Source organism: Panthera leo, chromosome D4, assembly GCF_018350215.1.
Source record: "Panthera leo isolate Ple1 chromosome D4, P.leo_Ple1_pat1.1, whole genome shotgun sequence".
Lineage (NCBI taxonomy): Eukaryota > Metazoa > Chordata > Mammalia > Carnivora > Felidae > Panthera > Panthera leo.
Window position 1 is genome coordinate 60643931 of NC_056691.1, and position 27990 is coordinate 60671920.

Here is a 27990-nt window from a genome sequence, read left to right on the forward strand (position 1 = left end):
TTCACCTGGTGTCAGTTCAGAACCCCCAGGAAAATCAGTGGTGAATGAAATGTACACTAAGGATTCCAGTAGCCAGCAGGATTCGGCAGCTTCCTCTTAGAAAAATTGTTTCCATTGTTCACCTTTAATGTGTCACTACTAAGTGAGGGAGATTTACTCCAGGAGCGCCTGGGTGGCTCAGTTGGTTGAGCCTAACTCTTGAGTCTGGGCTCAGGTCATGATGCAAGGGTCATGGGATCGAGCCCTGCGTCCAGCTCCACACTGAGTACTTGAGATTCTCTCTCTCTCTCTCTCTCTCTCTCTCTCTCCCTCTGCCCCTCTCCCCCAATTGCATTCTCGCTTGCTCTCTTCTGCCAAAAAAAAAAAAAAATTTTTTTTTGTTCCAACAGCAGTTTATGAATTGTATGGGTCAAGTCCTACATTGGAACTCTTTTTACTTTCTTTCTTTCTTTCTTTCTTTCTTTCTTTCTTTCTTTCTTTTCTTTCTTTCTTTCTTCTTTTCTTTCTTTTTGGTTGCTTTCAATTTCACAGCAGGGGCTAGGGATGCCCAGCCCCAGACATGATCTGATGTCGGGCTGGAGCTGGAGGCTGGACAGAATGAAGACTTGCTCATCTCAGCCTAACCCCCTGGAGCCCTGGGCTCACTAAGGGGCATAGTTTCTGCAGGTCATGTGCATTTAGGGAAGAATTTCCATCTTTAATATGACCCTAACTACACTCTTGTCCCTGGCAGTTGATTGGTCTCTGGGAGGTGTGAATAAGCATGCTCATCTGACTGCTTCATTTGTGCTTTGAGGGAACAAGATGTGCCCTGACGTGTCACACAGGCAGCAGAATCTCTAAGGAGTTGGAAACCGAAGGGGGACAGGAGATCCTGGTCAGCGCACTGCTGTCTGCGTAGATGATCCAAGCCCACCTTGGACTGTTCTGCTGCCAGCCCTCCAACCAGGACAACGCTGGTTTCAAATGAACCATGAGGACTTGGAGAAAATACTGGGGCTTGAATGCTGGTCAGATTTTCCATCAAGGGTAGAGGTGCTGGGGCACCGGGGTGGCTCAATTAGTTAAGCGTCTGACTTCGGCTCAGGTCATGATCTCTCAGTTTGTGGATTCGAGTCCCGTGTCAGACTCTGTGCTGACAGCTCAGAGCCTGGAGCCTGCTTCGGATTCTGTGTCTGTCTCTCTCTTCCCCTCCTCCACTTACACTCTGTCTGTCTGTCTGTCTCTCTCTCTCTCAAAAATAAATAAACATTAAAACAATTTTTAAAAAGGCATAGAGTTGCTTGAAGAAGGTGCCTTCTGTTTTCCAAAGGACAGCCGATTAAAAGAGAAATATCAAACAATTGTGCATGTCTACCCACGTGCTCTACAAAGGTGAAAAATACTTTTTTTCTGCCTGTGCCTTAGACTAATACAAGTCATATTTTGCATTCTATTTGAACTACTTTTCTTACATGAAAATGCTTTTTATAGGTCCAAGCCTGGAGAAAAGTTTGATGAATCTATTGAGTTTTGGCAGTGGGTGTGCAGGGAATTAAGAGGAGGGGCAGGATGGGAGGTGTGGCCTGTCCCACAGCCACCCTTCTGAGGGACCGTGATCTGATGGTCCAAAGGGTTCCAATGGTGATCAGTCACAAAGCTAGCGAGCCTAAGGCAGGGCTGGGCGCAGGGGAGAGGAGAGAGATGAAGAGAAGATGGTTGGGTGGATGGGCCAAGAAAAGCAGGACCAAATCCTTTCCTTCCAGTTACAATGCAAGAGTCAGGCTTGTTTAGAATAGCAAAATATCAGAAATGAACAGAATGCCCACATAACAGAACAAGCACCAAGTAAACTGTGATGGACACGTTATGAGATATTATGATAACATGCATTCAATCAACTACCACCTAACACCTGTTGGGCACGTGCTAGACAGGCACCCGAGGAAGGGTGAGCAATGTCAACACCGTTCTAGATCGCGTGGATTTTGTAGTGTGGTGGGAAATGTAGACATTGAACAGTGAATGCCCTGATAAATATGTATTCACAAACTACACTAAGTGAGATGAAGGAAAAGAACAGGGTGCTATGAGAGAGAACTACAGCAAGAACCTAACTTAGACTGAGGGTCAAGGAGGGCTTTTCTGGAGAGGCAGCATTTGTGCCAAGATCTGAAGGAGTTAGCTAAGAGTGAGGGAGAGAGGGTCCTGGGAAGAGGGATTGCAAGTGCGAAGTTCCCAAGGAAGGAGACAGGATGAGAAACAAGAGTTGCTGAAGATCCCGGTGGAGCCGAAAGAGGCACCTGAGGAGGAGATGAGCAGGGAATGTGATTGGCAAGGCAGAGAGGTGCAAGGTCATGTGGAACCTTACAGGCTGTATCAGGGATGCTGAGCTCAATTCTGAATGCCAGGGGCGCCGATCTGAATTACACACACTTGAGCATTCTGTTACAGACGTTGCAAAAAAGTTATTTGCAAAGTGGAAAAAGTGATTTGTGATTGTGCCAGACAATGGCCAGTTGTTCACCAAATCCATTTCCTTTTCCTCTTGGGCACATGGTTAAATTGCACTTTCTAACCCCCTTTATAGTTAGGTGTGTGACCATGTGATAGTTCCAGCCAAGGGGATGTGGGTAGAAGTGGCATACGGTGTGCCAGATTTGGCTCGTAAAAACCTCCCATAATGTCCTTCATGCTCCTTCACTGCCCCCATCTGCCAACTGGATTCACTGAAAAGTGAACTCTGAGGCTTAAGGAATGGAGGGGACCCGAGATGGAAGAGCCTGGGTTCATGAATTGTCATATAGAAAGGCTTTTCACCAACCAGAAACATCCATTTTGGACTTTGCATATTAGAGAAATCAATTTTTACTGTGTCAATACACTAAGATTCTGAGATATCTTTGTTATAGCAGCTGGTGTTATTTATCCTAACTAATAACACAGTGTGAGTAAAAAAAGGGTAAAAATCATATTTATAGCATACTCACAACTATGTAAAAATCACTCCTACCAAATAAAAATGTTAAACGCTCATTGGTTTTAGGTTGTGTGATTATGGCTTTTTCTTCCTTTTACGTTTCAATATTTTCCACTATCCTATGATGCGTATGTATTATTCTCATAACAGGAAAACTTTACTGAAAAGTTTTTTTGAAAAGATGTTATAAGAAGGCACATTTTTTTTTTTGCAGGCAAAAATAGCAACATCATCACCAACAAAATAATACTCCCTCTTGGAATAGATTAATTTTTACTGACAGCTTTGAGTTTTTGTGAATAAGAGCCAGAGATCTATGCAAGCATAGCACATTTCCCCCTCAACTTGGAATAATGGAAAGAGCAACCAACAAGGGGTCTGAAGACACAGAAGCAGGCTGTGCTCTGCCATTTTCTAGGAAATGTACCTGGGACAAGTCCTTTCTCAGCTCTGTTCTCAGGTTTCCCTCTGCAGAACACGCAGAGATAACATTCTTTAAGTTATTTTTAGCTCCACTGAAACATTTGTGTATAATATCTGAGTTTTTTTTTTTTCTGGGGTTATTCCTCATTAATCAATTCTCAACAACAACCCAGTCGGATGCACTGTGTGTTATTATTATCTCTATTTTACAGATGAGGAAATGGAGGTGCTGAGAGGGTAAGAAATCTGCCTGGGGTCACGCGACTTGTAGGCAGGACTGGGATTCACTCTAGATTGGTCTGACTTTAAGCTTATGCTTCTAACTACATTCTACCCTGCCCCCTTGTGCAAGAACTGGTCACTGATTTGAAAATGAGCTCTTTGCAAGGGATCAGAGTGAGTCCCAAGCAGCCTTGGTTGAGGGGAGGGAGCAGGGGTAGCATAGGTGGTAGGTAGGGGGAAGGAAGATAGCTAGTCAGAGATGTGTTGATAAATGTTTAACAATGGGCTTTTGGGGGGAGGGTCCTGGTTTGTAGTGTTTGGGAATTTCTATGGTGTAAATACTCCCACCAAGGCAGATTTCCAGCTCTCAACCATTTAACAACTGGTCCATCAATTCTTGATAATTTAACAAATGGCTCTTGGCTCTCTTGGGAGACTGTAGGATCCGGCTCCAGCCCATTGGTGGCCAGGCCAGTCCTCTCAGGCTTCCACAGTAAAAATGTGAGGAGGAATGCAAAATGCTTAGGTTTTTGTTTTTGTTTTTTAAGTTTATTAATTTTGGGAGAGAGAGAGAGAGAGAGAGAGAGAGAGCGAGAGCGCATGAGCAAGGGGAGGGGTAGAGAGGGAGAGAGAATCCCAAGCAGCTTCCACACTGTTAGCACAGAGCCCAACACAGGGCTCAATCTCCCGAACCACGAGATCATGACCTGAGTCGAAACCAAGTGTCAGACACTTAACTGACAGAGCCACCCAGGCGCCCCCCAAATGCTTAGTCTTTACCTGCACAAGGGGTGGGTGAGAATCTGTTCTCAGAAATGGGGCAGGGGGCTTCAGAACAGAGCGGGAAGAGCTGGAGAGAAGGGACCTGTACTGCTTATCTGTCGTTTCAGCTCCCACACTGCGCAGCTCCGCTCAGCTCTGGACAGAGAGAGATGAGCAGCCCAAGCAGAGGTTGGGAGATCCAACCTATCACAGGTTGGGAGATCCAGATACCCCTGCAATCTGTTGGGTTGGGGGTCTGTGTTCCCTGGGCCGAATGACATTTGCTGAGACTGTTTCTGAACAATTAAGCCAGAAGGGGCTCTGGGCTCAGAGGGGGAGGTTCAGGGTTCTAGTTCTAGGGTTGTCACCAGCCGCTGCTTGCCCATAATTATGCTCCCTCCTCTCAGCCTCAGTTTCGTCACAGAAAATGAGGGAGGAGTTGCTATATGTTGTATCTGTTGAGAGCTTACTCTGGGACAGGGCATGCTTATGCTAGACCCTGGGGAAATGCAATGATTAAGCCACAAAGTCCTAGTCTTCTAGAAGCTCCCAGTCTAATGAAGGTGACAGGCAAAAAAGAGAGAGAGAGAGAGATACTTACAAGGCAGGAGAGGGTGGGTACAGAGGTATGAGCACAAAAGGAAGGGCACTCTCTCAAGGAAGGGCATGGAGGGGACAGAAAAGGATGAGTGTGAGTTAGCTGGGCAAAGAGGATGAGAGAGGAATGTTCTAGGCAGAGGGAAAAGCATATGCCGAGGCCTGGAAGCAAGAGAGAGCTTGGCTCTATGAAGGACCAGAAGGAAGGGCAAGGTGGCTGGCGGGTAGTATGCAAGGGGCAGGGAGGTTGGTGGAGGCAAGGATGGCAAGAGCCCACATCAGGCAGGGCTTTGGACCTCATGTTGCAAATGGGGGCCACAGAAAGGTTATTATAAACCAGGAAGTAACAAGTCCAACACCCTCTTTAACAAGAAGGAAATCCTCTGATTTGTGACCACATGGATGGACCTGGAGGATATCATGCTAAATGAAATAAGCAAGATCCAGAAACACAAATACTGTCTCGTATCACTTCTGTGTAGAATCTACAATAGTCAAACTTACAGAAACAGAGAGTAGAATGGTGATTGCAAGGGGCTGGAAGGAAGGAGAAATGGGGAGATGTTGGTCGAAGAGTACAAACTTTCAGTTATGCACAATGAGTAAGTTCTGGGGATCTAATGCACAACATGGTGACTGCACATAACAATATCATATTGTATATTTGAAAAATGCTAAGCGGGTAGATCTTACGTGTTCTTGTTGCAAGAAAGGGAGGCAAGGAGGGAGGGAGGGAGGGAGGAAGGGAGGAAGGGAGGAAGGAAGGAAGGAAGGAAGGAAGGAAGGAAGGAAGGAAAGAGAAAGAAAGAAAGAAAGAAAGAAAGAAAGAAAAAGAAAAGAAAAGAAAAAAAGAAAAGAAAAAGAAAAGAGCAAGGTGATGGGTATGTTAATTAGCTTGATTGTTGTGATCACTTGGCAATGTATTTGTATATCAAATCATCAAGGAGTAGTCCTCAAGTATATAAAAATCCTATTTATCAATTATGGCTCAATAAAGCTGGAGGAAAAAAAGCTACTTTGGTGTTGTGTGGAAAATGGACGGGCATGAGGTAGGGGACTGGATGCAAGGAAGCCTGTCGGAAGCTGTGTGTAATCCAGGTGAGAGATGAGGGTGACAGAGCTGTAGAAGAGTCCATAATTCAAAAGATGGGAAGGAGGTGGAATCCACAGGGCTTAGAGATGCCGCATTTGAGGGCTGGGGAAGGCAACGTGAAGAATGGCTTTCTGGTTTGGCAGACAGATGGTGGTGCACTCCTTCCTTACCTGCACAGTTGGCAGAAGGGAGCTGCCCCAGCCAGTGAGTGGGGTCTTTGCCCAGCTTCCGGGATGGCTAGCTGAGCCCTGTAGCTCTAAAGTCACACACCATGAGACCCTCCTCCAGGCTTTTTGCCCCCAGCCCCAACCTCTCTTCTTTCCTGGTCATTTGCAGATGCAAGCATCCCCATGATTAGAAATACTTAATTTTGCTTTACTGTATGTTCTATTTTTGTTAAATAGATTAGTCTCCACCAGGAAAACCAAACTGCTGACCAGCCGACCTGAAAGTCTGAGACATGCAATTTGCAATCTGTCAGAATCTTCACTTTCGGCCAGGGTGGGCTGCAGACTGGCCTAGAGGGGGTAGGGCAGGGCTCAGACAAGGCAGCTGGTGCAGCAGTGGTCCAGATGCAAGGGCAGCGGGCTCGAGCTGCAGGGTGGCCGGGCAGAGCGAGGAGTGCGCTGCAGAGTAAGGTTACGGGAAAAATGGGCAGGACTGTGGAGCTCATGGACAGGTAACTCAAAAAGGGCACTCTGCTGGGAGGCGGCCACCTGGGTTCTATCCCCTAATTACTTCGGTCTCCTAGTCTCCTAGGAGTAGTTTCCTAGTGTGTAAGGAGATAAAGTTCATATTATCTGAAAGCTGGGCCCAGAATTCCTCCTAGGAGGAAATGATCTTGGTTAGGAAGGAACCTTGATTAGCCTCCTGGGTAGAAAGGAAAAATGTCAGCGAGGGGAACAGAAGGAGCTATTTTCTCGGCAGAGAAGGAGGCCCAAGAGGGGTGGGAGGCCCGGAGAGACCACCACGAAGGAAATGGCCCCTAAGACGGGGAGGGTGGCGAGCAGGAACAAGGTCAGGAGTAAGTAAGGTCCAACTCAAAGTCATTCAAATTATATTCTCTGGTACAAACCCTCTCTGCTTGATCCCCAAACCTTCACTGGAACCCCTCACAAGTCCTTGTAAAGGGGATGGCTTTCAGGTCCGTTTGTTCTTGTTTTGTGTGGCTGTCATAACGGAGGAGGGGTCTGAATTTCCTGCATGGGTCAATGGGGCCCAGAGCTGAGGAAAACCTCAGGGATCATGGGCTGGTCCAAATCCTGAATGAATTCAGCACAAGCAGAACCATGAGAGCACAAGCCTGCAGGAATGTGAAGAAATCCTGAGGTTGGTCATCCCTGAACTGAGAGATGGAGCTTCCTGAGAACCTTTCCAAGATCCCAGTGGCTGACATCAGGTTACACACAGAGGCTGGAGTTGGGCAGGAGGCTCTCCAAATCTTGAATGTGTCTTGGTTTCTCCATCTGTGCAACAGTCTGTGTGTGTTTGCATTGCCAATGCATGTATATGTGCATGCGTGTACACACGTGAGGGCGTATGTATGTGGCAGTCTCCTAGGCTCCTCCCAGCCCTGGTGGCCCTCAGCTCAGTCCCGATGAGTCACCAGTCCCACCTCCCACCTTGGAAAGAGCGGGCTGGGCTGGCAGGAAGGCGCCTGATTGAGAACCCATTCTCCCTCTTGGCTCAGCTCCCCCATTAGAAACCCAGATGGCTCCATATGGGGTTTGGGGACTATTCACTTGGCTTCATGGGCTAAGCCTAAAAATCCTCCATCATTTAAAAAAGTCTTCCACCAATTCTCCTGGGAAGGAAAGAGGAGTCAGCAGGGGCAAAATCAGAAAGGGAGGGAAGGGCAGCTGTTGGTGGCACCACCTACTGAGGTGGACTCAGGCTTAGGGGGGTCAGGAAGCTTCTTCTAGCAGCAGAAACAGAATGATGGCTGTGGAATGCCAGGCGTGGATGAGGTGGGTGTCTGAAGCTGTTTTCAGAGCTGGAGTGGGGCCAGCTGAAGCTCCGAAAGATAAATGGAGGAATGTTTTTGCTTAAGATGGGTTCTCTCTTCCCTTCCACTTCTGGCCTGGGCTTGAGGGGCTCTTCTAAGACCCCTGTTCAACTTATGGGTCCAGCTGGTGAATTTGAGACATAATTCCTTATTATCAAGAGGATTTGCACCTGGTTTATAGCTGTCGAACATTTTGTAGTGGACATTTTTCTTGATCACCAACTGATCCCCATTTGAATGATAATAGTACCCTGATTTCAATTTAGAGATGACGTTTTCAGGGGCTGTGATAGCCACACTCTAAGATGGCTCCAATGATTCTCCCCTACTGGTATTCACACCCTGTACAGTCTCCTCCCACATTGAACAGGGCTGGTCTGTGTAACCAGTAGGATATTACAGAAATGGCAGAGTGTGGTTTCAAAACTAGATCATATAAAGACACTGCAGCCTTAGCCTTGCTTTCTCTTGGATTACTCATGCTGGTGGAAGCTGGCCACCATGTGATGAGGACACCCAAGCAGCCATATGGAGAGGTCCATGTGGTGAGGAACTAAGTCCACCAATAGCCACCATTAGTAAGCCAGCCATGGCAGGGAGCTGTCTTGGAAGCAAATCTCCACCCTCAGGAAGCCTGAAGATGACTTTAGTCCCATCCTGCCTGCAATTACATATATTAAAGACCCCAAGCCAGAACCTTCCAGCTAAATCACTCCTGAATTCCTGACCCACAGACACTATGTGAGATAATAAATCTTTATTGTTGCTTTAAGTTACTATGCTTTGGGATAATTTGTTATGAAGCAATAGATAACAAATACAGGGTCACAGGAAGTAAGAGAATTCACCCTGGATGGTTCCAAGGAAGATACTTTATTAAGGACTACTATAGAGTGAGGGAACAGATTAAGGGAACAGACACAAGACAGCATTGTGCCCATAGACTAACAATGGCAGGAGCTGTTATATGTCTTGGAACAGAGGAGCAAGGGAAGAAATAGTGTCCTCAGAACTTCACAAGAGTGGGAGGCAGAGAAGCCATAGCCTTGGAAGGAGGGCACAGCTATTTCAAGAGATACGAAAGCAAGGCTGGGGGCTGCCCCCTGACCTCTCTCTCTCCTCGGTGGCTTTCAATCTCCTGTCTGCACTCGCCACTGGCTAAATCCAGCCAGAAACCCCGAGGACAAGGGATCCCGGGTAACGCCGACCATGGCAACAGCTTCCCAGGGCACAGAGAAGGGCAGAGAATGGATCTGTTGGAGGAGAGACAGAGAAGAGACAAAAGCCACCCAGAGATCCACCTGGCCCCACTCTGACTTGTTGAAGTTTCATGAAACTTAACTCTATGCAGGGCTGAATCACATGACTTAGACTAAGCCAATCAGTGCAGCCTTCTAGTTACAGTGATTGGTTCAGGTATGGGCGCATGACCCAAGTCAGCCAATCAACGCACAGAGGACTCACTTCCAGGGATTTTGTTGGCATTACTGGGGAAACAGGTTCCCTGTCTTGCTGGACTTGGTGCTGTGATGTGGGATTCAGAAGCAACTGTGTGTGCAGAGGCTGAGAATGGCACTGGCAGACGAGAAAGCAGCCCCAGAGAGGAGAGATGGAGAAGCCTCATCCTGGACTTCACTGGTATCTTTGGGGAGGGACGGTTTTCTATTACTTGTTCCAGAAGAGTCCTGAGTGACACATTCTCATCCATAGCCTTGATGATCCTCATGGCATCTCTCTGGGGTAGGCTTGGCAGAGCTCATTAGTCCCATTTTGCACATGAAGAAAATGAGGTTCCGTTCTCTTTATCACTTGGCAGCCAGTTCACTTAAATTCATCATTAAGTTCACTATACCAGCCTAGGTTTTTGGAATATATTTCGCCCTCACATTGTATGATTTAAAATTTTTGACTTCTGTTTCAATGGCCTTGCTGTGTATATGCCTGTAATCGAAAGGTGCTTCAAACTCTCTTTAGAAGTAGGTGGCACTCAATTATTAATTTTAATCAAACAAGCAAACAGGTGATGGTGGTCAGGAAGATTTTCCAAGGTCACACATCTTTGAGGGGCTGGATCTGAGACTGGAAGGCGGGACTGAAGCAGGTCCCCAGGCCCTTTATTGTCCCCAATGGGAAATGTCCTTCTTTCAGTACTTCCTTTGTTTGCGTACTCTCCTCTGCTTCCTGCTTCTGCGTTGAACCCATACTCTGGGGAGTACAGTGTGAGGGCTGGTAGTGGGCAGGTGAGCGCTCAAGGCTACCTTGCAAGGGATAGGCCAATGGCTCCATGGTGCCCAGGGAGTCTGGAACAAAGCAGGGGCACTTTTCCCTCTGGTAGGGGAGGCAAGAAAGAAAACATCTTCTCCTGACTACTCAGTTAGCCAAGAGCTTCCTAGGACCCATAAAATATGGCCTCTGATTTCTCTGATGGTGTCTGTGCTTCTCCCCTCACTGACACCATTCCAGCTACAGTGGCCTCCCTGCATTTCCCACACACTCCAGCTTCTTTGACTGCTTGATAATTTTTTTATTAGACATCAGACCCCTCGTTGGGTGCTAGATATTTTTAAAATTCCTTTAAATGTTCTAAAGCTTTGTCTGGGACATCATTAAGTTACTTGAAATGAGCTTGACCTTTCTGAGGCTTGCTTCTGAGCTTTGTCAGCTGGGACCAGAGCCACCGTTAGTCTAGGGTTGATTTTACCCCAACTGCTGAGACAGTAACCTTCTGAGGATCTCCCCGTGCGCTATGAAGGTTTCCCACCCTGGCTGGGGTGAACATGGATGGTTCCTGGCCCTGCAAGAGCTCCGAGGATCCTTCTGCCTGTTCCTTTCTGCTCGTGCTTTCTCTAGTCTCAGGCGGTTCCCTCACTACATCAGCAGGTGCTGACAGTCCACAGCTGAAGACTTGAAGCAGCCCCTTGAAGCTCTACTGCCCTCCCCTCTCATGTGGCTCTCTCCCTTCCGCTACTCTGCCTGCAAATTCTATCCTCCTTGGTTTCTCTTAATTCAAATTTTCAACTCTGTCTCCATTCACATTGTCAACCTGGTGGACTGCGGGGCTCTGTGTGGGCCGTCCTTCCTGTGCTGCCGTCTGGAAACCCTCCAGGCAGTAAGCTGGGCAATCCGAAGGCTCACATCCTCTGTGTCCCTTCTCTCAGGAGTCACTCTCCTCTGCTGTCTGTAATCCAGTGTCAGAAAACTGTTGTCACACATGATTTCACCGGTTTGTTAGCTGCTTAAGGCAAGAGGGTAAATCCAGTTCCTGTTACTCCTCCATCTTGGCCAGAAGCTCCCCCTACCCCAGTGCTCTAGACATTGTCAACCTAGACTTTCACCCTGGTGGTCCACCTGTCTGGATCACTTTTACCCCAGACATGGCATGGCTCACTCTTGTACCTCCTTCAAGTCTTTTCTCACACACTACCTTCCCAGTGAGGCCTCCTCTGGCCATCCTGTTTAAAACTTCCTGGGGAGCCCGGGTGGCCCAGTCAGTTCAGCGTCCAATTATTGGTTTTGGCTCAGGTCATGATCTCACAGTTTGTGAGTTCAAGTCCCTCACTGGGCTCTGTGCTGACAGTGCGGAGCCTGCTTGGGATCATTTCTCTCCCTCTCTCTCTCTGCCCTTCACCCACTTACGCTGCCTCTCTCTCTCTCAAAATAAATAAATAAACTTAAAAAAAAAAGCACATTTAAACTTCTCCTTGCTCCCCCTCCATTGGTGCCATTTCTAATTCTCCTTCCCTTCCTGCATATTTCTTTCTTCTTCCTTCTTAAATAGCAACTGCTGCCTTCTAACATACTATATAATTTACTTATTCAATATGTCGATCATTGACTCTCTCCTTGTACTAGGTTATAAATTCTTTGAAGGAAGGGCTTTCTGTTTGTTTGATTCACTGCTGTGTTCCTGGATTCCAATACAGTGCTTGGCCCATAATAAGTTCTCAAAAATTAGTAGTTAAGTGGATAAAAGGTTGAGATGATAGAAAGCCCACTCCTGCCAAAAGTGCAGCTATGAAGGTTGAGAATCCGATGTGTGTGTGGAAGACTAGCTAATATCCCTTCTGTATGAAGAGCAGCAGGAGGAGAAATACCTGGAAACACAGGTTATGGCTGGAGGTAAAGCTCCTAAAATGCCAGGCTCTATCCTATAGGCAGTGCGGAGCCATGGAAAGTTTTTAATGAGGAATAACACGGTCAACAATTATTTAGGAAGAATAATCTGGTAGGTGTAAAAAGTGAGAGCCAGAATAAATGAGAAGCAGAGGAGAGAGAGAAGAGAGGTGGTAGTTGGGAGTTCACAGAGTCGGCAGAGCTCAGCAGGTGGAGGGAAGAGTCGAAATGATACCTGTATAGATTTTTCTGTAGAAACATGCGGGTGTGAGAGTGCGAATTAGGTTCCAAAGGATTCCACTGAGGGAGGCGGGGAAAGTAGACAAAGGTGTAAAAAAAAAAAAAAAAAAAAAAAAAGGGCATTTGAAGTGGCTGCCATCAGGCCCAAAACCTGGACTCTACTTCCCACCTTGTGAATGTGGGCAGGCTACCCAGTCTCTTGAACTGGGTTTCCTCATCTATAAAATGGTACCAAGCATATCTCCTTCACAGGCAGGACCTGCCCCTGGGAAACTCGGTACTTCAGGTGCTTAGTAAAGGTTGGTTTCCATCTTGAAAACCTTTTCTCCTTCACTACTTCGGAGTCCCACGAGGCCTTAGAGATCAGAGAGCCCTTTCTCTGACCATGTCAGGCAACATCCCCATGATCTCACAGATGAACTGAGGCCCAGAGCTCAGCCCCAGCTGACATCCACTGACTGTCCAGTGGAGGTGGGGGGGAGGTCATCTGATAAGTCCCACTGCCTGTTACGGTCACTGCTCATAAAAGTTGGGGTGAGGAGTGTGAGCCCAAGGAGAAGACACCAAGCCGGGCATCTTCTCCACGTCCTACTGCTGGGGGGAAATAGGACACGTTTCCATTATACTGAAGTTTAGAACCTCAGGATACTCTGTTCACAAGAGACTTTAATTCCCAAGACAGCTGTCTGGTGGCTAAGGTCATTAAATGTGGATTACTGAGGCAGCTCTTCATAAGCTAGTTGATAGAATTACTAGATTTGAGGATGAACAGAGAATTTTTTTGGTGCGTTTCGGAAAGTACCATAGAGCCTGTATATACTGCAGGGACCCTGCCAGATTACTAAAGGGGAATGATAGTGGTTATGTGGATTGAGTATCACTACTTATGGCCTACTAAGATCCCGTGTGCCTGAGGGAGAATCTAGGTCACTGTTTTATCACATATGGTGGCCCTGTAAAAATATATATGTACGTGTTTATGTATGTATATGACACATACATATGCATATATAAAATTCTGCATTCTTGATGTTATTACACCAAAAGTCTACTAGAGCCACAATCTAGAGCTGATCTATCACAACAGGCATTCATTGTATGTGCCCTAAGTTTCCAGCCTCAAGAGTTTTTCAAGCTGGCTTCTGGTCTATATTAGGCAAGACCCTACGTATTTGTTTCTACATACTCAAGATTAAATTACATGATATGCCCTCAGTTAACTGGAATCCAACTAGTGGGGATCCAACTCACTAGAGTTTGCCATTGAGGAGAAAGAAGTTCCTCCAGCCTCAGAAATTCGAGGCTCACACGAGAGCAGGACATGTTCAAGGCCTCTCTGATGTCTACCTCCCCCTTTTCTCCGCTCCCTGCTCCATTTATTTCTAAGTGAGAATCAGGGTCCATCTAAGATATATGGGACAGAAAGCAGAAGAGCATTAATAATGGCTGAGAGCCTACAGGTGCCAGGAACTGAACCAGGTAGCAATGTGTCATCTAGTCCTCATGACAACCCTAGGAGCTGAGTGTTCATAGATCCTATTGTACAGATGGGAAAAGTGAGTCCAAGGGCTTACTAGCTAAAGTCCCTTGACTAGTAAGGGCCAAGACTGGATTAAAGTCTAGGTCTTTTAAAGTTAATATTATTTTAATACTATTTTTAAGTCTTCCTTTTTTTTTAAGCGAGACCTAAAGTACTATATAATCACTGCAAAAAATTTGAAAATGAGAAATAAGCAAAGAGAAAGAGTTCCATCCAGAGACACTCACTGGATAACATTTTAGAGTACATTCTTCTAGTCTTTATGTATTTAAAAGTTGGTTATCAAAAGTGAGGATTAAAAAACGTTTTTTTTTTTTTAATTAAAAATACTGCTACCCTATGACTCAGCAATAGCACTAGTAGGAATTTACCCAAAGGATGCAGGAGTGCTGATGCATAGGGGCACTTGTACCCCAATGTTTATAGCAGCGCTTTCAACAACAGTCAAATTATGGAAAGAGCCTAAATGTCCATCAATGGATGACTGGATAAAGAAGATGTGGTTTATATATCCAATGGAATACTACTTGGCAATGAGAAAGAGTGAAATCTGGCCATTTGCAGCAACGTGGATGGAACTGGAGGGTATTATGCTAAGTGAAATAAGCCAGGCAGAGAAAGACAGATACCATATGTTTTCACTCATATGTGGATCTTGAGAAACTTAACAGAAGACCATGAGTGAGGGGAAGTGGAAAAAAAAAGTTACAGAGAGGGAGGGAGGCAAACCTTAAGAGACTCTTAAGGACTGAGAACAAACTAAGGGTAGATGGGGGGTGGGCAAGAGGGGAAAGTGGGTGATGGGCATTGAGGAGAGCACCTGTTGGGATGAGTACTGGGTGTTTTATGGAAATCAATTTGACAATAAATTACATTTTTAAAAAAAAGTTTTTTTTAAGTGAGGATCTACCATAAAAACCTTTGTTTTATATATTATATATGTAAACATTTATATATATAAATGTTTATATATATATGCTTATATATATAAATATATAAGTGGTACTAAGCACATCTCCTTCACAGGCAGGGCTTGCTCCCAGGAAACTCAATACTTTGGGCACTTAGTAAATGTTAGTTTATATATATATATATATATATATATATATATATATATATGTGTGTGTGTGTGTGTGTGTGTGTGTGTGTGTGTGTTTATTTTTGAGAGAGAGAGAGACAGAGTGCAAGTGGGGGAGGGGCAGAGAGAGAGACACACACAGAATCTGAAGCAGGCTTTAAACTCTGAGATGTCAGCACAGAGCCCAACGTGGGGCTCGAACTCGCAAACCATGAGATCATGACCTGAGCCAAAACCAAGAGTAGGATGCTTAACTGATTGAGCCACCCAGGCACCCCTACCATAAAAAACCTTTGTAACCTTCCCCCTTTACACTGACGAATATATTGTGAACAATCTTCTATGTCATTAGTGCTCTATAACAACTTCTTTTAACGGCTGCCCTTCCAACCCTCTAGCTGGCTCCTATTCATTCTTGAACCTCAGCTCAAAGTCATCTCCTTAGGAAAGTCTTTTCTGATCCCCAGCCTCTGTCAGGCCTCCATGCTATAAGTTCTCAACACACCCCATGGCTTTCTTTCAAAGCATTTTCCACAATGTATATTCAAATAGTTATTCACATGAGTATCTGTTTAGTGTCCATCTCTTCCCTGGTACAAGAAACAAATCTGCCTTGCTCAGTGCTGTATCTGTAGCATCCCCCTCCCCACATCCTTCCGCTGTAGGTGGTAGTAAATATTTATAGAAGAAGTGAATGAGCAAAGGGAAACAGTCACTTCCCAGCAGTTGTGCCAGGTATTTATTCTCTGGTTTCATCACTGGTAATAATTCCATGGCCCAGAAGTGTGTTTTATTAGTTCTTGGACATACAGTTAATCTTTCCCCTATAAATATCTGATTTCTCCTGTTGTTCAAGCCAAAACATACATACATACATACATACATACATACATACATACATAAAGTGATATATGCTGCCGCCATGATGGCGCCCATGAAAAAGCTTGTGGTGGAGGGGGTCGAAAAAGAAAGGAGCAAGTTCTGAGGTTTACCTTCGACTGCACCCACCCTGTACAAGAGGGGGTCATGGATGCTGCCAATTTTGAGCAGTTTCTTCAAGAGAGACTCCAAGTGAGTGGCCAAGCTGAGAGTCTCGATGGAGGGGTTGTAACCATTGAAAGGAGTAAGAGCAAGATGACTGTAACTTCTGAGGTGCCCTCTTCCAAAAGGTGTTTGCAACATCTCACCAAAAAATATCTGAAGAAGAATAATCTACATGATTGGTTGTGCAGAGTTGCTAATAGCAAAGAGAGTTACGAATTGCATCACTTCCAGATTAACCATGATGAGGAAGAGGAGAAAGATGAGGATTAAAATTCATTTATCCGGACATTTTGTATGAGTTCCTGAATAAGACTTGGGAACCAAAGATGAATAAATAAAATGATATTGATGAGTTATGGCTTTCTTCCTTCTTCTACTGGGGATCCCTCAATCATACACGGCCCTTTACAGTTTGTAGTGCACCTTCCTTAATTCATCTGCAGAGCCACCCAGCAAGGGGCTCTTGATCACTGGTCTCATTTTGCAGAAGAGAATGAAAAGATTAGAGACCTCCCCAAGGTCACCACTGCTAAGATGTAGGGGACAGCATGCGAACCTAGGTCTGCAGACCCCATGTCCAGTGCTATTTCTGCCACACTGGGCTGCCTATCCCAGGAAGGTAAACAGCCACCCAAATGAGACAGTGTCACTTCAGTTTTGCCCCTCATTTTCAACCAAAGCTTTCAGAGTCATTTTTGCAACTGGAACATTTCTTAAAGGAAGAAAACTAGTTCATCACAGTAATCAAGTCTGTCATAGAGGATGTGTGATGATGTTTGGAAATATAATCCTATGAACATCAGAACTGACAACTCTGAAACATCTCTAGGCTAAATCTGCTAATAACGGTCTTTAGCATTCAGGTTGGCACTCACATCAGTTGGTGTGATATATTTCACAGCAGAAATGCCCTAACAAGGAACTTCCTCAAAGAGGAACTGTGTAGAGGACAGTTTTTAATGAGGCCCAACCCCTGAAAGGGTGAAATGTGAGTGGAGAATAATGGCATGAAATGAAACATGTATTTCCATGAGTCAGATGACAAGATGGGGTCTCACATCAGAAAATGCAGCAAACACTTTCTAGAGGTCAGGACTTGTACAGAAAAGGAGTCAAGACATCAGGGCCATCACCTCTGTAGATCCTCCCAGAGAAAATGTGCTTTGATTAGAATGAAGCAGACACATATGAATTGCAATTACCTCTTCTAGGCCTGCTGTTCACCCACTCATTCCTTCTCACCCACCTATCTTCCCACCGACTCACCCATTCATTCATCTTTGTTTAACCACTGACCTGCCCATCTATCCATCTACCCAGCCTTCCATCCACCTACTCACACACATCCATCCATCCACTCACTCATCCATTCAACCTTCCAACTATCTACCCACCTGCCCTTCCCCCCACCCATTCACTCACCCATCCAACCAGCTAACTAGTCTTTCCTGGATATCTACTATGTATAAAGCCCTTAGGAGATATTGAAGAGGTGGGGGACAGGTGGTGACAAAAATATCTGATGTATTTGTTCATTGACCATCAGCTGAGACTCTAATATAGGTCAGACCGTGAGAACATTCATAGAGGTGAATCTTAGAAAGACCCCCCCCCCCCAAGGAGTGGGTAGAAGAAGCCTCCATCATAAAACTAACCAAGTACTTGGAGTCAAGATGATGGCACAGTGGGGGTGAGTGCAAGATTCGACACACCATGCTGCCTGGGGTCCAGTGAGGGAGACAGGTTTCAACAGCCACCACCAGCAGCTTACCCAAAGCAGCCAGGCTCTTGTCTGTTTAATGGACACCCATCCCCTAGCCAAACACCATTTTGTTTTATTACTAAAAGCACACAGAATGTGGTGAAGGGGCCTTAAACAGAAAGAACATTAATCCTATCACAGAAATCTCATGTGCAAAAGTATAGTACCGTTGGCTGGCTTTGGTAACCAGGCAGACTGCCCAAGGAAACCACTGTTCTGTTGGTTTCTCTCTCTTTCTCTGCCTTTCCCTCTCTTTCTCTCTCTCTCTTTCTTTCCCACTCATTTATGATTAATTTCTTCACCTTGGAAGAGGACGACCAACGTGCCTTTTAAGAGACAGAGAAAGCAAGAAGAAACAACCATGATGTGTGGATCACCTCCGTGGTTTCTGCAGGATCCATGTACCATCTGTGCTCTTCTTGACAGAATATCTGCCTCTTCGAACTAAAAAAGAAACCTTATCTTGCTACCTCAAGTGCTAGTTATATTTTTATCGTGCACATTAAAATCAAACACAGCTATTAAAATAAAGAGTGTGGGTCTGGGTCCCAGCTAAGACTGTCCCTACCCCACCTCTGGGGCGCTGTCACGGGACCTGCCACCTTGGCTGCTATCCTTGGGCCCTGCCTGGGGGCCCTGACTGGGGTGAGCCGACCTAAGGCCCCAGGCCAGCTGCCCCGTTCAAGGCTTTGCTTCATTTTTGTTACTGCAGAAATGTGCTTGCTTATTTTTTCATCAACAAGGAGGGTTAATGGAGGAGTCTTCCGAGGAACAAGTTTAAAAGAAAAAAAAAGTAATGTTAAATGTAATTTTAACATTTATGTAAATGTTAACTGAGGGACAATGATATTGAGCTTATATGTAAGATCTCTTTTGAAAAACAAGTTTGAAAACCAGTGGAATAGCTTGATAAAGCTAAACACATGATGACGATGAACACCCGTAAATCACATATTTAGGTGTGTGTGTGTGTGTGTGTGTGTGTGTGTGTGTGTGTGTGTATGCTTAATTGACTGAGCCACTCAGGTGCTACCGCCTGTGTGTGTGTGTATGAACATGTGAGTCCACCTGAGTGCGTTTGCTTGGGTGCATATGAATGTGAGAATGTGAATTCCCAAAGATGGTAAGAGCTGCAAGAAGGCTGCTGGAGCAGTGCCATTGGGACCCACCAACCCCTGTACCTCCTGCAAAGTTAATCACAGGTCTTGGAGGCAGCTGGTGTCCAAATGTACCCTTCCATAGCATCCTCGTGATAATTTAGCGCACATCGTGTCCAGCACCCTACACGCATAAACCTCTGTCATCCCCACAAGCCCCTACAGTAGGCCCTATTATTTCCTGTAGGGTAATCTGAGGGGGCTCTGCTCAGCGCTCCTCTTTATGGTTGAAGCACCGTCCTCCAGCTCCCAGGAATACTGGCGACTGAGGGTCCCAGCTGGGTCTCAGAGCCTATTTACAGGAAGCCCTACGTAAGACACTGTCCCCATTTTACAGACAAACTGAGGTGCAAAGAGATTAAGTTCTTGCCCAGGTTTACCAGACTAGCAAGTGAAACCAAGATGTGAACTTAGGAAGTCTGTTTCCAGAGTCCGTGATCCTAAGCATTTTACACTATTGCCTCTTAAGAAGGCAAAGGTGGGCATGCCCCCGACCCCCACCAATCCTGTCCCTCCCACACCCCCTTCCACAATTTACAGTGCCCTGACCAGATTCCAGGCCTAGCAACTGAGTAATTTGCCAATTACTATTTAAACAAGAGTTCTAGAAGGCTTCTATTCCATTGAGAAAGAAAAGGGGTGGGGAGGGTGTTGCAATTCCACGAGAAAATGGATCTTCCCAGCTGCCTCCGCCCCCTGACACAGGGCTAGCCTCACTCGGTGTCACATCCGAGTGTGTGTGAGTCTCCTCTGCTTCACGAGTGCACACAAGGGGAGCCGGCATCCATCAGTGTTTAAAGCTGTGTGTCTTGTCAGCTGAAGTTTATGTCAGCTGCCCTCTCCTGACGGCAGAAGGCTTCCCTCCTCCTTAGCAAGTGCACAGGCTAACATACCTTGACACACACTGAGGGGGTATTCTGGCCTCATGCGGTGAGAAAAGCACGTGGTACGTTACAGGGCTCTTCACATATGGTTTTCGCACAGGATCTGGGTCTATCTTTACCAGAGTATTTTCTCAACAGTGGGGATCGCTAATATTCAACTGTATTGTTTACTTTAAAAATGTTGTTTGCTATATTCTCAACATTTTAAAATGCACATTCTTTTTTTTAAAGGTCTATTTATTTATTTTGAGAGAAAGGGAGAGAGTGTATGCCCATGAGTAAGGGAGGGGCAGAGAGAGAGAGAGAGACTGAGAGAGAGAGAGAGAGAGAGAGAGAGAGAGAGAGAGAATACCAAGCAGGCTCCTTGCTATCAGTGCAGAGTCCAGCCAGATTCGGGGCTCGATCTCATGAACCATGAGATTATGATCTGAGCCAAAACCAAGAGTCAGATGCCTAACTGGCTAGCCACCCAGGCGCCCCTAAGACGTACATTCTTTTTCTTTTAATGTTTACTTATTTTTGAGAGAGAATGAGAGAGGCAGAGAGAGAGGGAGGCACAGAATCTGAAGCAGGTTCCAGGCTCTGAGCGGTCAGCACAGAACCCGACTTGGGCTCGAACCCCACTCAAACCGTGGGATCATGACCTGAGCCGAAGTCGGATGCTTAACTGACTGATCCACAACAGGTGCCCCTAAAATTGTACATTTTCAAGTTTCTGTGTGAAACTTTTGCTCAGCTAATTGCTATTTGGTTAGCAGTAGCTTGCCAATACCATATAAATTTCTCTCTAAACGTAGTTACCAAACTACTTATACAGTTTTTACAAACAATTTTCAATATAAATAATAAACAAATAAAATCAGCTTTATCATAATAGATAATAGCTTTAAAATGATGGCACCTAATGGGGAGTTAGTGTTCGATAGGTACAGAGCTGCAGTCCGGGAAGATGAGGAGTTCTAGAGACGGAAGGCAGTGACAGTTTGCACAATACTGTGCATATGGTTCATATCACAGAACACTGCACTTACGAATGGTTAAAATGGTAAATTTACGTATATTTTATCACCATAAAAAAAGAAAGATGGGGCTAAAATGACAGAGAACCGCTGCTGCAGAAAAAGCTTTATAACGTGAGGGACCAAAGCAAATAGTTGTAAAAGAATAAAAAAAAAAAAAAAGATCACAGCTGAGGGTGAAGTGTGGTGCTTGAGCTGGGCCTGTCTGAATGAAGTTACGGGTGACTTTGATTTTCTTTTTGGTGCTTGTCTGTACCATTTACATTTTCCTTCTGATCACATATTATTTTTGTAATCTGAAAAGGACACGTGTATGTTATTTTTAAATATGTGAATGAGAAGAAGGAGCACGGGGTGGTAAATACCCCCACTCCTCCAGTCAGGAAAGAAGTGAGTTAAATGTAAGGAGCTGCTTCCAGGACTGGCTGGCCAAACCAAGAGGCGCAGAACTTTCTCCCTGGGGGCGTGGGGGGTGGGGAGGGGTAGAAGCTGGGTGGGAGGGGCGCTGCCCCCTAGAGATGAGGAGCCAGGGTCCTGGCTTCAGCCTTGCATTTTACTAGGGCCCCTCATTCCTCACCTGAAGGAGTGGGTCGTGAGAAATGCTGGTCTCCCTGCTTCCTTTCATCTCTGTCCTTCTCTGGCTGGGACCCTTTTGCCCCCTAATGGAAGATAGCTTGTATGGGTGTAGAATAATGGTTAACTGTGAGTGTTGGCCTGTGTCCTGTGTCCCACCCCTGGTAAATCATTTAACCTCTGAGTTTTCTCACCTGCCAAACGCTGGTGTAACAGCAGTCTCCATCCTGTGGGGCTGCATTAGTTTGCTAGGACTGCCGTAACAAAATATCACAGACAGGGCAGCTTAAACAATCAAAATTTAACGGCTCACGGTTCTGGAGGCTAAAAGGCCAAGATCAAGGTAGCGGCAGGGCTGGTTCCTTCTGGGGGCTGTGGGGGAGAGTCAGTTCCATAACCTCTCTCTCCCACTTGCTGGCGTTTTGCTGGTGATCACTGGTGTCCTCAGCCTGTAGAAGCATCACCCGCTGTCTGCCTCCTTCTGCGTGTGGTGGTCTCCCTGTGTGCATGTCGGTCCCCCATTTTCCCCTTTTCATGAGGACACTAGTTGTATGGGATCATGCCACTCCAGTAGGACCGCATCTTAACTAATTACATCTAAATGACCCTATTTCCAAATAAGGTTGCATGCTGAGGTGCTCTGGGTGAGGAGTTCAAATACGGAGTTTTAGAGAGACACAATTCAAATGAGATAATGCATTTAAGAGCTTAGCATAGCACCCAGCATATAGGGAGCATTCAAAACTACAGCCATTCCTATTATCATGACATTTATCATTATAGTAATTGTCCCTGTGATCACCTTGTCACTGGCTCCTTCTTTCGTCTGTTTCTCACGGAGACCTGGACAGCGTCTGTGCACAGGGCTTCCGTTGAAGCTCTCGTAAGACGGTACACTCCCCCACACTGCTTTTTCATAAGGAAATAGCTATTTTTTCCCTGACTTGAGGAAGTCAAACCTGCAAGCTTTGGAAGGCTAGGCATCAATTGAAACAAATTGCTAAACCACATTATTTTGATCTTTCAAATTTATCTGACAGCAGAAGGAGTAGGTTTCTTCCCTGTGCTGTACGTTATCTGCAGTCATTTGTAATTGTGTTTAAAGAAACAGGGGGAGGGCAGCCAAGCGGTGCTTAGGAACACAAGATTTGGAGGCACCTGCATTTAGAATCAGAGGACCTAGGATGTGGTTCTGAGCTAGGCTCGCTGTGAACACTGTGGGAGCCCTGCAGAGCCTCTCTGCCGCACTGAGCTACAATTTCCTCATGCATTCAATCAACAAACACGTTTTAAGGACTAAGAGCCTGTACTATACAAGGCACCAGAAGTACAGAGAGAATTTTGGGCCCCAGTCCCAGGCAAGGGGCTCACAGGCTCCCTGTCCACTGGGAAGGGGCAGATGGACACATGAATAACCCAATGCAGGAGGGGAGCCCGTGACGTCCTCCACTGTTAACATGGGGAGAGTGGTTCCTGCTCCCCTCCCACGCACCTCACAAGGTTGTTAGGACGGTGAATTCCTTGGGAACAAACCTTCCATATTACTCCTCCTGCCCGGCCCAGCTCTGGCTTATAGGAGGTGCTGGGAATGCTGGGTGAATTAACGGAACACCTAAATGGTGAAGAACATGGGCTTCTGAGCCAGCCGTATTCGGCAGCTTTGAATAAACTCTTGTCACTTGCTACCTGTGGGACGCCAGGTACAGCATTTATCTTTGCTCAACCTGTTTTTAAAAAAATCTATGACATGGTCATTAATGATCTAAATCCTTCATTCATTAAACAATTATTTATCAGGCACCTACTATGTCCCAGGCACCCAGCTCTAAGTCTTAAAGGTGGCACGATCTGTGGGGGTTACCGTTGAGAGGCAGAATGAGGGGGTGGGAGCTGCGATTTTAAATAGGGTGTCGAGGAGGCGTCACTGACAAGGTGACACGTGGGCAGAGATGCGACATAGGTGAGAGAGCTGGATGCAGCTCACTGGGAGGAGACTTTGGGACACTTGCAGTTACCCATCCCCCACCCGGTGGCTCTTTTGAGCATCACATTCAATAACGTGGGTCCGGTACTTAGGATGCTGCCTGCAAAGCAGTAGGAGCTCATTAATTAATAGCTATTATTAGCATTATGTTAATAAATGTAATTGCACGGAGAAGCGAAGGAGATAGAGACTATGAATGTACTCTGTGCACAGGGCAGTCACACACTGGTTATTATTATTATTATTATTGTAGTTGTTTATTACTGAGCCATGCTCCTGACCATCAGCGACCTGCCCTCCCGCCTCAGGCCCTAGGACTCGAGCTCCAGAGAGATGCCGATGGGAGAGGCTGGGGAGGGGGGTAGAGGGTGGGTTTCTCTCCTGCCTCAGGAAGGACGCCGTAGGGGCCCCCAGCCCAGCCCAACAATACATGCCGGGGAGATTTCTCTGACGTGTGTGCAACGGTGATGCCAGCCATCACAGCAAGAATTCAGGGCTCACTATTAGCAGATACAACAACTATAGATTCTGTTAATACTTCGCTTGTCAGTTCTGATTATTTATTGGGCCGAAAAAGCCTTTTTAGTTTGCAGAAGCCCGGAAGGCAGCAGAGTGGGAGAGTGTGACTCAATTTCTCAATCATGTGTGGATTCCACCCAACAAAGTGAACTCAAGTTTAGCATCTACCAGGTGTAAAGTGTTAGGTGCAGAGTGTGGCACCCGCGGCATGAAAAGCTGTGCTCCCTGCAAATATGGGAGCTGCTAATTCCTCCCAGGAGCCAAGTACGGCTCTTCCACAGGCTGCAACAGGCAGGGGCAGGAGCCAAAAAATAAGGGAGAAGAGTCCAGAACCCTCTACCGGGTGTGAGGGAGGCGACGGGGGAGGGTGGCTGCTAAACTTAATGCCGAGATGACAATTAGGTTACAGTAAAAATTCCATGTTGAAAATGCTTCAATTTCCCATAAGGATACATGGGTGTCTTCATCTGCTCCAGAAGCAGAGCCCGGGACAGGGAATCGTGTGCAAGTGGGTTTTTAAAGACATGTGCTCAGGAGGAACTTGTGAGGGAGACAGGAGGCAGAATAGGCCAAGCTGGGTGGTTTCAGGTGAGGGCCAGCCTCAGCCTAATCCTGCAGGGAATTATGGAGTGTGAATGGCACTAGTGTGGTTCCACCACACTGGCCAGTCGTGGCTGCAGGCCGCTGGGCTAGGGTGTAAGTCCCAGGCACCTCCAGGCTGGGAGGCTCCAATCGCCCGAGGCGTGAACCATCAGCAGGGACACCTGCACAGCTGGGGGCTGGGCAGACCTGGCCACAGCCCCAAAAGAGATCCCAGGAGATCTGGCTGGAACACCAACAGCATTTGCTGTAGTTTTCGTGTGTAATGCTGAGTGGTAGTTCCTGGGGTCATGGGAGTTTGAGCCAGACTAAAGGGAGGAACAGAAAGGCAGAGGGGTCTGTGAGCAAAAGCTTTCTGCCTTTAAGGTGTCAAATCCCCTGAGTGAATGGCAGCAGGTAGAAAGCTTGAAAGTGTTTTTGCTGACAGAGTTTACTCTACTCTGCTTTGATATTAAACCACTACAACCTTAATACAAGTTAATTGGTTTGTTTATTATTGAGATAATTAAGTGAGATAGTATAGGTGAAACAGACTGGCACTGAGTAGGTACAGAATGATTGTTTTGCTGGACTTGATTCTGAATATTGCTTGAATAGAGCCACATAAACTTTGTTCTTTGAAAAGTCACCATCGTGATATCAATAGTAATAATAACAGTAATAATGATGATGCAGTTTGGGGGAACTAAACACCATCATTACTTATCATATCAACTCTATGAAGTAGGTTCTATTTCCCTCCACAGATGAGGAAACTGAAGTATAGAGAGGTAACTAATTTCCCTGAGGTCACACAGTTCTAAGTTATGGACTGTGATCTTTGTCTGACTTTACAAGTTTGCATTTCCTGTTGTAGTTCATCACTGCCATGCCCCAGGCAATGATTCATTTTATCTGAGTTTAAGGGGTGGGTCTGTTAAGTTTATGTATAGTGTAATTCTCCCAGAACTCCCAGACTCTGGGGTGGGGTGGAGACAGGTGGGGTGCAGAGGAAGTTCTGGGAGGGTTGGCTGTTGCTCCTGGAAACAACCAAGAAAGGCTCATGAAAGGGAGGCCTTAAATAGGAAAGCCTGAGTGGCCTTGGGAGCAAGCATGCTGAGGTCACTGGGACAAGCCCCATTTTTTAGGACGCGCAGCAGACACGTCACAGTTGGACTGCTGCAGAGCTTCTGACAAGCTCCTACTGATAGCCTCGAGTACAAAATCGAGAAACAGGCAGAATCATGATAGTCCAGGGGATGGAGTCATGACTGGTGGAATGACCAGTCCCAGAAGAGGGCAAATCCTGGATTGGTAGAGTTTTCTCTACTTCTGGATGGGATTCCTAGTGCTCTGTTTCTTAACTCATTCAAATTCAACAACCTTAAATGATGATACCACATTTAAATCACAAATGGGTGGCTGGTGCAAAGCCTCTAGGTTAACTTGTCTTAGAGAGTAAAACCAGGAGTCCAAAAGATCAGACGGCAGGAGAGATGGGCCAATTCTAGCATGATGATGTTTAACTAATTTGTGTGTGTGTGTGTGTGTGTGTGTGTGTGTGTGTGTGTGGTATGAAGTTTCCTATCCCGGTGAAAAATTGACTGCACAACTTCAGCACCACAGTAGGGCGAGGCAGCAGTGTGTGTGACAGAAAGAGCCCACACTCCCCCAGGACGAGGATCTCACTGATTTCCCCTCACTACCTGTTCCAAGTACCTGCAGTCACTGAATTCCAACCAATCCGAGTGTACTCTATAATGCCCTCTTTTCAGGTAGTTGGCAGGGGGAGCACAGGGGCAGTATTTGAGTCTTAGTGGAGATAATTTTATTTCACAAGTCTTGCATAAAGACTTGAAGTTTAAGGGACACACCAGCAAAGGCTGGATTCCTGTTCACCAGCAACAAAAGCAAATCGATCAATAAACTCTGCAAATCGCCATCTGCTGCTCTTCAGCACCTCCTTGGTGAGATCAATTAGAGATAATAGCCATTAGAGGTGACATGCCCGAACCTGAGGCTGCCCATCTCTTCCCAACAGATGTTATGCCCAGACCTGCAGCTGGTTGAGAGAGGCTGAGCAGAGGATGAAGAATGGGGCCATTATTGGAGGAACTTTGGATTGTTTCTACATTAGGGCCTTCCACGGGGAGTGAGGAGGCAATCACAGGAAATTGTTTAGAAAGAATGGGCCCTCTTCTCAAAATCAAAGACATTTCCCCCCAGGAGCTTCTTTCAATTTCTCTATGTCCAAATGCTCTTGGAAGCCTCGTAGTCCCCATGCAAACCTGGGGTGTATACCCTCAGTAACTTTCCAGGAAAAGTTGTACATGTACTGTATTTTCATAATAGGGTATAATGAAGTTACATTAATTTAGCCTCCATCCTAGGCACTACAGAGTAAATACAGTGTCATTTTAAGAGACAAATCAGAAAAACATTTACTACAGGGGGTCTACTGCTCTCATTAGAGCCATCATATCTTACTGTGATGTGCCCAAAGGATTTGTCCATTTGAGATCTGGTATGTCATCCTTGTTTTAAAAGACTGGAAACTGTAAAGAATTCAAAAGTGATCACCCAAAGAAAATTAAGCCTTTGGTTATTACCTGAATACTTAGCACATGTTACCAAGCATGGTGTTTTCTTTTTTAAAGTTTATTTGTTTATTTTGAGAGAGAGAAAGTGCAAGTGGGGAAGGGAAGAGAGAGAGAGGGAGAGAGAGAGAATTCCAAACAGGCTCCACTCCACATTGCCAATGCAGAGCCCGATTCAGGGTTGAACCCACAAACCATGAGATCATGACCTAAGCTGAAGTCGGATGCTTAACTGACTGAGCCACCCAGGCCCTCCCCCAAGCATGTTTTGAAGGGTTATGGATATGAGCTGGTTAATGAATTTAGTGCATCTTTGGTAGAAAAACCTAATTAGAGGAGTTGTTAAGTCACAACATATCACCATCAGAGCTGGGTATAGAGGAGCCTGGCATTGTATCCTCACTACCCAACACATGGCACAGGGTGAGAGCGCATGGCATGGGTGCCTTGCAATTATCCGCACGTGGAATTTCACTTACTGAACTGCAGGAAGACCGAGGACAGCTTCCTGGTCTTTACTGCCGTAAGCAGAATGGAATCCTCCCTCCAAGGGCCTTGGGCAGACCTTGGATAGTGACCAGCAATTTATTCATTTACTTGTCTATATCCCCCACTGGGCAGGGAGTTTTTGAGGGACAGACCACACATTATTCCTTTCTATGCTTCCAGCTCCCAGCCCAGGGGCTACTAAAGGAATGAGTAAATGTAGGAACAAATACATCTCTGACAGATTTAAAATACCCTAGGCAATTCTCAGCGTTACTATTTGACAATCACTGGGACTTCTTGTTAATAATGTGAACTCCTTGGCCCTACCACAAAGCCATTGGATCAGAAGTT

At 45.9% G+C, this 27990-nt stretch overlaps 1 protein-coding gene and 1 pseudogene across 1 annotated transcript in view; one reads left to right on the forward strand and one right to left on the reverse strand.

The window, feature by feature from the left end:
• GABBR2 (gamma-aminobutyric acid type B receptor subunit 2) overlaps positions 1 to 27990 on the reverse strand; it is a 235915-nt gene that overhangs the window by 104934 nt on the left and 102991 nt on the right. The window lies entirely within an intron of this gene.
• On the forward strand, positions 15958 to 16346 carry LOC122204947 (annotated as a pseudogene).